The sequence below is a fragment of the Monopterus albus genome, unplaced genomic scaffold, assembly GCF_001952655.1.
Source record: "Monopterus albus unplaced genomic scaffold, M_albus_1.0 scaffold4.1, whole genome shotgun sequence".
Classification (NCBI taxonomy): domain Eukaryota; kingdom Metazoa; phylum Chordata; class Actinopteri; order Synbranchiformes; family Synbranchidae; genus Monopterus; species Monopterus albus.
The window spans coordinates 6,672,246-6,681,135 of record NW_018127884.1 but is presented as its reverse complement, the minus strand read 5'-3'; the positions used below and the strand labels follow the sequence as shown (position 1 = coordinate 6,681,135).

General features: G+C 38.8%; 1 protein-coding gene across 3 annotated transcripts in view; it reads right to left on the bottom strand.

Moving 5' to 3' along the window:
* The window catches only part of myo1ea (myosin IEa), a 47,264-nt gene that overhangs the window by 34,248 nt on the left and 4,126 nt on the right, over positions 1–8,890 (bottom strand). The gene's annotated exons all lie outside the window — the stretch shown is intronic.

The window sequence follows — 8,890 nt, the reverse complement described above, 5'->3', positions numbered from 1 at the left end:
GAGTGTAAGGTCAGATTCCCAGTAGTGCTTCGTACTGTTTGTCCAATGTTAAAGATGCTCTAACCCAACTTTTATCTACATCCTAACAATTTAGAACCTCCCTAAATTTCTGTTTTTGTTTTAGCTGCATGAGTGTCTGGAGAGCTGAGGTCATTCATCATGTGCTACAGTATGAGTCAGTGCTGTCTAGCTACTGTGGTCGGGGGTCACAGCGCAGTGAGGAGTGAGCCTCCTTCTCCTGGATGGAGAACCACTCAAAGCCACAGAGAGTATCCAGAACACATGGGTTAACTCTTGACTTCCTCCCTCTTCACTGAGAAAGTGTGGAGAGAGGAAGGAGCAGTGTGGGGATTTAAACAATGCTGCCAAAGAGGAAAAACACAAGTCAGTACAACGAGATACTGTATTTTGTGTAGCAGAAGGGTATAGATAATGTTCTTTTGACAACATACAGCATTATCTATATTGTCATTTATAAATACAGTCTTGTCTCTGGTGCATCTTAACATTTAGTACATTTAGTAGCTGTTCCTGAGCTTTCAAGCATATCACATGGTCTTCATCAGCAGATGGAGTTTGCCCATTTGCTTTTCTCTTTGATTTCTTTTTTATGGACACTTAAAGAACATCTGATGCATTTTGACTTAGAAGCGGAGGTCATTATGCAAAAGCAGTTGAGCAAACAATCTCACAGTTATCACTCAAAACTACTACTATTATAACCACTACTCAATTGTTGTTCCCAAGGTCAAAAATGATCTTCAGCTTTAAAACCAAGATATATAAGAATTCCTTAAAGAGTGCAATGAGTGGAGATTTGAAAACTGTCCAATTGTTGATGAAGATCATGAAATATGTTTGAAAGCTCCAGCTGTTTTCTCAGCTGCAGTTTCCCATGTCAGGAATAAACTCAAAATGTCAACTGTATTAACTAGTTTGATTGCAATATTATACAGCATAATATAATTCAATATAGAATAGACAACATATATAAACTGTCTGAATGTTTCATTGAATATTATCATGTTTAGCAGTTTAGTGAAAACATTCACTTTACAAACACCAAAAACTGTAAGTAAAAAAACTAATAAATACAGCTGACTTTCCAGAAAAAACCTTGCAAACCTTGGTAATATCAAGGACAACAAAGTAACACTGCAGAACAACATAAACCAGTGGTAGGTTTATGTGCTTTTAGTAATTAACTCTAAATTACTAAGTCAAAGAATAGGGCTAGTGAGCTGGTAGTATCCTTACAACAGCAAAATTAAAACCACTTTACTGACTCAGTCATGGCATGGGATGGCGTGGAATGTTAACAGCTTCTCAGCCTCATTCAGTGGGTATTTTCCCTCAGGAGGGAAGCAACAAATTCTCCAGATCACATCCATTAACATGTTCTACAGCTTTTTAAGTGCAACAGAGGGAGATGCCTCCTTCCTTCCTTCCTCGCTTCCTTTGCAGCAGTGACACTGTGATCACACTCGCAACGCTAAAATACCCTACACTGTCCAATCAGTGAAAACAGAGGAGGAAATCTAAACATTTGATAGGTAGAGGTTCCCTTTCCAGGTGCCACCCATTATGGGAGAGGACCTGTTAGACCCAAAAGGTTGTGTTCTGTAGCACAGAAGGAGTGCAACAAAGAACAGGGCAAAGCCAGGGTTAACATCAGTTTGGCATGTCAGAGATGGGCAGCATTAAAAGCATCCAAAAGGACTAAAATTAGATGCAGATGTGGCTTTCTTCCTTCTGGATGCCTAAATACTGTAATGTTAGCTGGCTAACGTGTATATGTCGGCATCATTAGCAAACTAACACTGGCTTTTCAGTTTGGTACCTTTGTATCGAATTATTCTACCTGTAACTTGTACAACTGACTGCAACCTTAGTGTTTTGTTGTCCAATTAGCAGAAACCAGCGTATTTCCATGGATTAGCAAATGAAGTAATTTTGCATATTTTTGCTGGGTTTTGGGTTTCCAGTTTGTTGGATATAACACTGTAGTCCATGTAGCATTTTAGTAAGAAGTTAAAATTCACACCATCAACACAACTAGAAAAGCAATGAGGTTGTTCAACTATCAAAGCATAACCTTAAATTTCTCATTTCACATACAACTTACGGTTATGTTGGTCAAGTATCCAACACTGAACATGATGTGATAGTGCCCGGAACATTAGTACAATATTACTGGCTGGGGAGTTTCTCCCAGTCAGTCAATTATTGACCAACATAACCGTAAGTTGTATATGAAATGAGAAATTTAAGGTTATGCTAAGGTTATGCTTTGATAGTTGAACAACCTCATTGCTTTTTTAGTTGTGTTGATGGTGTGAATTTTAACTTCTTACTAAAATGCTACATGGACTACAGTGTTATATCCAACAAACTGGAAACCCAAAACCCAGCAAAAATATGCAAAATTACTTCATTTGCTAATCCATGGAAATACGCTGGTTTCTGCTAATTGGACAACAAAACACTAAGGTTGCAGTCAGTTGTACAAGTTACAGGTAGAATAATTCGATACAAAGGTACCAAACTAGCTACAAAAAACATTAGACATACATAGGCATATTGCTAAAATGTAAACCTCTTTATTTAACATTGTGTTGCTGCAATGCCACTGAAAACCACTCGCTCTATATTTCACACACATTAGTTTTGGAGCTGGTTATTATTACGGCACTACCTGACTGCTACAACTGCCTCCTACTGTCATGACCACATATGACCTAGTTTCAGAGACAGAGTAGGAGGGACAAAGAGGAATGGAGCGAGAAGAGGAGGGGATACCGCTTGAGTTTGTTTTGACTCTCACTTTGCCCTTAACGGTTGAAAATTAGGGAGAAGTTAGTTAAGGCAGCTTTAAGTATATCTCATATCATATATAGGCAACTATTAAGGGCAATACCATAGTCTCAGGCTAATGAAAAGGAGAAGATGTAACTTCCTAGAGAACTGGCAAAAGCTGCCTTCCCTGTGTTTTTAAGGCATTATCATGCAAGAGGAGCCGATAACTTACTCATGATATATAGTAAAATTTTCCCCACTGAGGTGAAGCCAATCTTACAAAATAGATTTGTGTTTGAGTTAACTGGGCCTCAATAACGTCCAGAACCAGCACAACCAGAACACTGCATTTTGTTCATTATATCACTCAAATGCTCTTTTTATTCAGGATTACTAGTTATCCTTTTACTGCCACCTACTTATTAAAAGTAGTACTTTGGCAGATGAAAATGTACAAATGTTCTCTAAAAGCAGGCATTAAAAGTGAGCGCTCACCCAACCACAAAGTGAAAACAATTGAACAAGTTATATTTACTGTAATCTCTCCCCTCTATTTCTGGAATGAAAGTGTGCAGATACAAGAAGGGGGAGGCAATGAGCTGGACATGTAGGAGCTAAATGTTCTGAGGAGTGTTTCTCAGGCCATGTTTAATGAGACAAGAAGATTAAGAAAATATTCTTAGTTACAGCAGAGTACTAAGGGAGGAGCTGCACAATAAAGGGAAGCTGCACACATACGCAAAAACATTTGGGGGTGCCCAGAATAAATGCTCTCCTCTGCTGCAGGCTGCAGAGCGGCACCAGAGCAGCCAGAGGTCGACAGCCATTATAGTAATCGGGGGAGTTGGAGTGTGCTTCCCTTACAGAGATTTCTGTTCTGTACCACGTTATGAACCAGTCATAACAACACATTAATAAGTCACACAAACAGGAGATGCTACACCATCTTAACAAAATGTGATGTTGTGGATCTGACAAATGATGACACCATTACATTTCTCTATAAATGTTTTACTAAATTCTGGTTTTTCTTGTAATGTGCCCGACTCTGTCATTAAACAACCCACTGGGTTAGTGGCTGCTCACTATCTCCTGTATGTTTTTAAACCTACACTCACTGTGTGGTGTTACTGATGCATACAATACAATTTTATGAATGTCTCTAAGTGCAATTGGACATATTGGTTTGGCAGTACAACACCCAATAGCATACACATCATAAATTAGACAATTAAAACAAGAAAATGTGACACCGCCTGTCTAACAGAATGCTTCACAGTTTACACAAAGAACCAGCGTCTTTCATTATCAAACTTATAATCCTCCAACAACTTTCCTTTTGGATGCAAGCATACCAATCAAAAGGTCTCATCCCTCTTATGTACATATCATGGGATGGATTATTTTCTTACATTTAACTGTGTTTTATGATAAGAGATCCCTTCATCTCAGAGGAAAACTGAGTTAATGTAGGTCTGTGGTTAAGGAGTAAGAGTCTAAACACAGGCACATACTGTACACACAAACACACAGACACAGGGGAGATCCGACACAGGTGGAGTCTACAGTGGCCATAACAGCACCGTCACCACGCAACCACTTACTGCTTAGCTTAGCAACACACAGAGTAAAGAAATGAGCATCTGGCACGACTACAACACAGTGATGATCTAAATATGTGATATTTTAACAACCACCATAAGTTATTAATGGAAGTATATAAAAAAAAAAAATCATTGATGATGACTTGGATTTATCTTCCCTCTGAGAATCACAGATAATCAGATCATCCAAAACCAAACTATGGGACCAGACCGTTTCCCAGAAGTTAACACAAAGGAATTTCAACACCAGTTTTGATCCATAAGCTCAGGCTTTCCCTTCATGCAAATACCATCACCATATATGGAGAGTGCTGAGCAGCTCTGGTTCACGGAACAGGAAATGGCTGGGTTTGATTCAGTATCATAAGCGGCACTCTTCCCTCGTTTCTCCCTTCTGTGCTTTGCTCCCTTTCCACACCAGGATTTGACACACAATCCACCCGGTGTCAGGGCTGCGTTTCTGCTCTGGATAAAAGCCAAAAGAATGAATCTTTCTATTCTAAAATAAGAAACAGCTAAAGTCACTAATTCTGTAGAAAAAGTCTGGGGAAGTCACACAACTTTGACACAAACAGATGATGGAAGTAAAATATGTAAATCATCTGGGTAAATTTAAAGTGCCACAAACAGGCTGAGTTTCTGTGCAGGTTTCTGCTAAATCTCATGAACAGATTAATGGTTAATGAAGCAAAGTACAAAATGCAGCATAAGCCTCTGAAGCTAAATCACTTTAGTTTAAGAACACTGCATTCTTAGTGTTGCAAAGTAAACTAGTAGGTGTACTGAATGTGACTACAGCAAAATTCCTCAAACATATAAGTGGGTATGAGCTTGACTTCAGCCTGCAACAATCTGCAGTATCAGAGACCCCATGTCTGATAACCCCTTAGCGGTGCCACCAAGTGCCTGTTTACTTAACCTGATTTCTAAGGTCAGTGCTGCAGTTTTCTAACATTGTAAATCTGACTATATACATAAAGATGTGTCTCTGTAGCTGTGTCAAGTGTAGAAAAATAATTTTTCCTCTCAACAAAGTTAAAAACCAGATGTTACACATGTTCTCATATGCACTAGTGGCCACATAATGACACAAATACTGCTGTAATTTGGTTTTGCAGCCAAATTAGATGGTATCTCAGTTTCTGTTTAGATCTTTAAATGTGAAACTTTCTCTCTTCTTTCTACCTTTAGAAAGGTTAAAGAGCAGTTGGTGGTCAAATAAACAATGTTCCATTTAGAGCTAGTTGTGGACATAGGACCCTGAATAAGTGGATAGCAGCAGTGATTCAGATGTGAGGACTATTTCAAAATTGTTATCAGTGCTCATCAGTGAGCGTGTGACAAAAGAGCCAAGGGCGAAGCCCCAGGTGATCTGATTTGGTAAACGTGTGTCACAAATTCAAGCACAATTTTGACAGATTTTTTTCTCACTACTTCTTGTTGGTATCAAAAACATAACTGGTTTGATCTAAACTAAACAGAGCTTAAGGAGGTATTACTTGCTAAAACAACATTTCCACCTGGTCTTTCTTGCTTGCGTTTGCAGTTTCTCCAAGATGATTCACTGGGCCTAACTGGAGAAAATACAGATAAAACTGCTGACTGGGACAGCTGGCCTTTCCAAGGTAGAGGAGGAAGATAAACACTGACGAGAAACAGAGTAGAACCTCAGCAGAAGAAGCAGAGTGTGTATGTATTATGTTCATCTCATAGCCTAGACCTGTCAATTTTCAGTGCTACTTTACCTTTAAGACGGGGGTTTTCATCAAATTGTGACCCAGGGACCACCATTCTCACTAAGAAGTAAGCTGAGGACCACTGGGGTGGGGTGGCTACATTGGATGGGCACCATTTTAATTCTGAAAGCCACCTTGGCTTTTCTAGGTTGTATATATTTGCATGAATTTGATTATTCACAAAAAATAATACATGGAAATGAGTTTTTTTTTTTTATTTCTAAAGTAAAACCACATTCCTGAAAGTATGGTCAGTGACCACCTGCAACGTCTTCACGGGCTACCGAAGGCCACGGACCCACTGTTTGAAAATACCTGCTTTAAGAGATTTCCATCCATTTCCATCTGTAAGATCAGAAAGTTCAGCAGATGCTTGTTAACACAACATTATACTTTTACCTTGAGATAGAAAGTGACCCTTAAATTGGTGTCATCACTCAGCTGACAATGACGAGGATCTGAACTACATTTTTGTCTGATTTCTCACAACAAAAGCTTTGGTTTGTACCTGTTAACGTACATAGAACAGCTATGGCTCCACAGTCCACTGGAGAGACCTCAGACATCACAGCGATAGTGTACAGTGGCCTGTCACCTGAGTCACCTCCATACATACAGCAGGACAGCAAAGCAGCCACTACAGTAACCCAAGACATGTCTCGCTACACTTTTGTGAAGGATTGCGTTGTCAGTCCATTATACTGGTTATAATATCCTAATAGTGCAAAGCAAAGTCACTGGAAAATGTGTGTTCACAGTAACTATGAACTGTATGAAAATGTAATATTAACTTTTTTCCTGAAAATCAACACCTGCACATACACTACAGCAGAAGTTCTCTTGTCATCTTTGCACTTTATATTCTGAAATGCAACTGTGGTCACTTGCAAGTAACTGGGACGCCACCATAAATAATGCAAACAACAAGTCTTGCCCTGCATTTCTATGTCTAGCTTTCTCATGCTGTTACAGATCAGAGCTGCTAAAGGTCACGCGTAAGTGAAGAAGGAAAAGAAATATATCATTTTGCTAGGATTTGGTAATATGAGTACAGACTGGTTGTGATGATGTTATAAAGTTGTGCCTGCGGGGCAAGGCTGATCATTGTCCCTCCCACAGAAAGGGGAAATAATGATCAAGTGTAAACAGATACTGGATGACTTTTAACACATCTCAGGCTGAACTACACACAGTTTCAGCATTACAGCGGAAACTCTTTTTAAAACCACGTGTATTAAAACTATGGAAACTTGAGACGTGCTGCTAATGAATATACCTCTAATAAAATATATGAAAGACAATGCGGTTTAGGGTGGAGCTCATCTGAAATCCTAGACAAGAAACATGCCGCAAAGTGCTGTATTTTCTTTTAAAAGCAGCCTCGATAGTGGTTGAATGTAAACAAACCATCTGCAGTGGAAACTCATAGCCATACCCTGTGCTGTGACAGGGATGCATTCTCAAGTTTCAGTTAATGAAATCAAAACCAACATCTTCTCTAATAGCAAATGAATACATGTAAATACATGTTAGGCATAACGTGCAGACTCTTCTAATCTAAAACTGAAGAAGGAGCAGAAGCTTGATAGAATGAATCGTGTGTAGCAACACAGCAGTAGGTGGTTTGGTGAAATTCCACCAAACCTGGCAGGGATTTCTGCATTTCCTGCAACTCTTGAAGTATGTTAAAGCATCGCATCCCATAAAATGTGAGTTTTACAAAATATATTGAGCCAAGAAGACTAAATCTGGCATTTAGTGAAGAAATGTTTTAAATTTGGAATTTATTTATAATGGCTGAAGCACTTCATAATGAACTATTTCCAGAAAGATCGTCTAATTTCAGCACAAGGTCTCCAAAGCTGAATGAGAGCGGTTGTATATGTCTGAAAAACACACCTAATTATTTTGCTGTTTGCTTTGTTTATTTAAAAATATTAAACAACAGTGTATACCAGAATAACAGTGTGGTGTACGTATATGGTCAATGGGAAGTTAATGACATTGACTTTACCAACTCCACCAAAGTGAACAATGCAATAATGCAGCCAAAACAATGACTCAGATGAAAAATGGATGAGCTGCCTCCCAGAATGCAGTAAATGGAGCACTGGTTCGCACTGAGTGATAGTGCATAACTCTCCCAATTAAATAGCAGTGCCAACAGAACTGTGTTCTTACGGACATGTTAATCCTGAATATGTAAGGATTCTATGAAATCACAGGTGGTGACAACAAGAAGCATAATCGAAGCCTGACTTCAGGTTGCTTTGCTCTGCTCACTTCATATCAATAATTTAGCTGCCATTTCTGATCAATAACAAGCTTCCTGTGTGCAGACATGGAAAAGCTGGATGCCAGTCATAAGAGTTCATCACTAAATCCTACTGTACCACCGTGCAGTAGTAAGAAAACAGTGAAAGGACATGTTATTTTCATTGTAACCATTTTTAAACAACAAGTAAACAGCTAATTTAAGTATAATTAAATTCTACATAAATTAATATAAAATGTCATACGTTTTGCAGGAGTAAATCTACCCTGCTCATTGCAGTTAATAAAAAACATACTTTGTGATGGAGAGTTTTCAGATTGTGTCCATAGGCAGATATCAGTCAGCTCATCAGAAAATGAAGCTGACTGTCCCGTTAAAGGTGTGCACAAGGGCCAAATAACCTGTCCTGAAAATGTAGCTACTGAATACTGCATGACATGAAGTTGGCAGTCAACTGAGAAATATGGCAAAAAAAAACA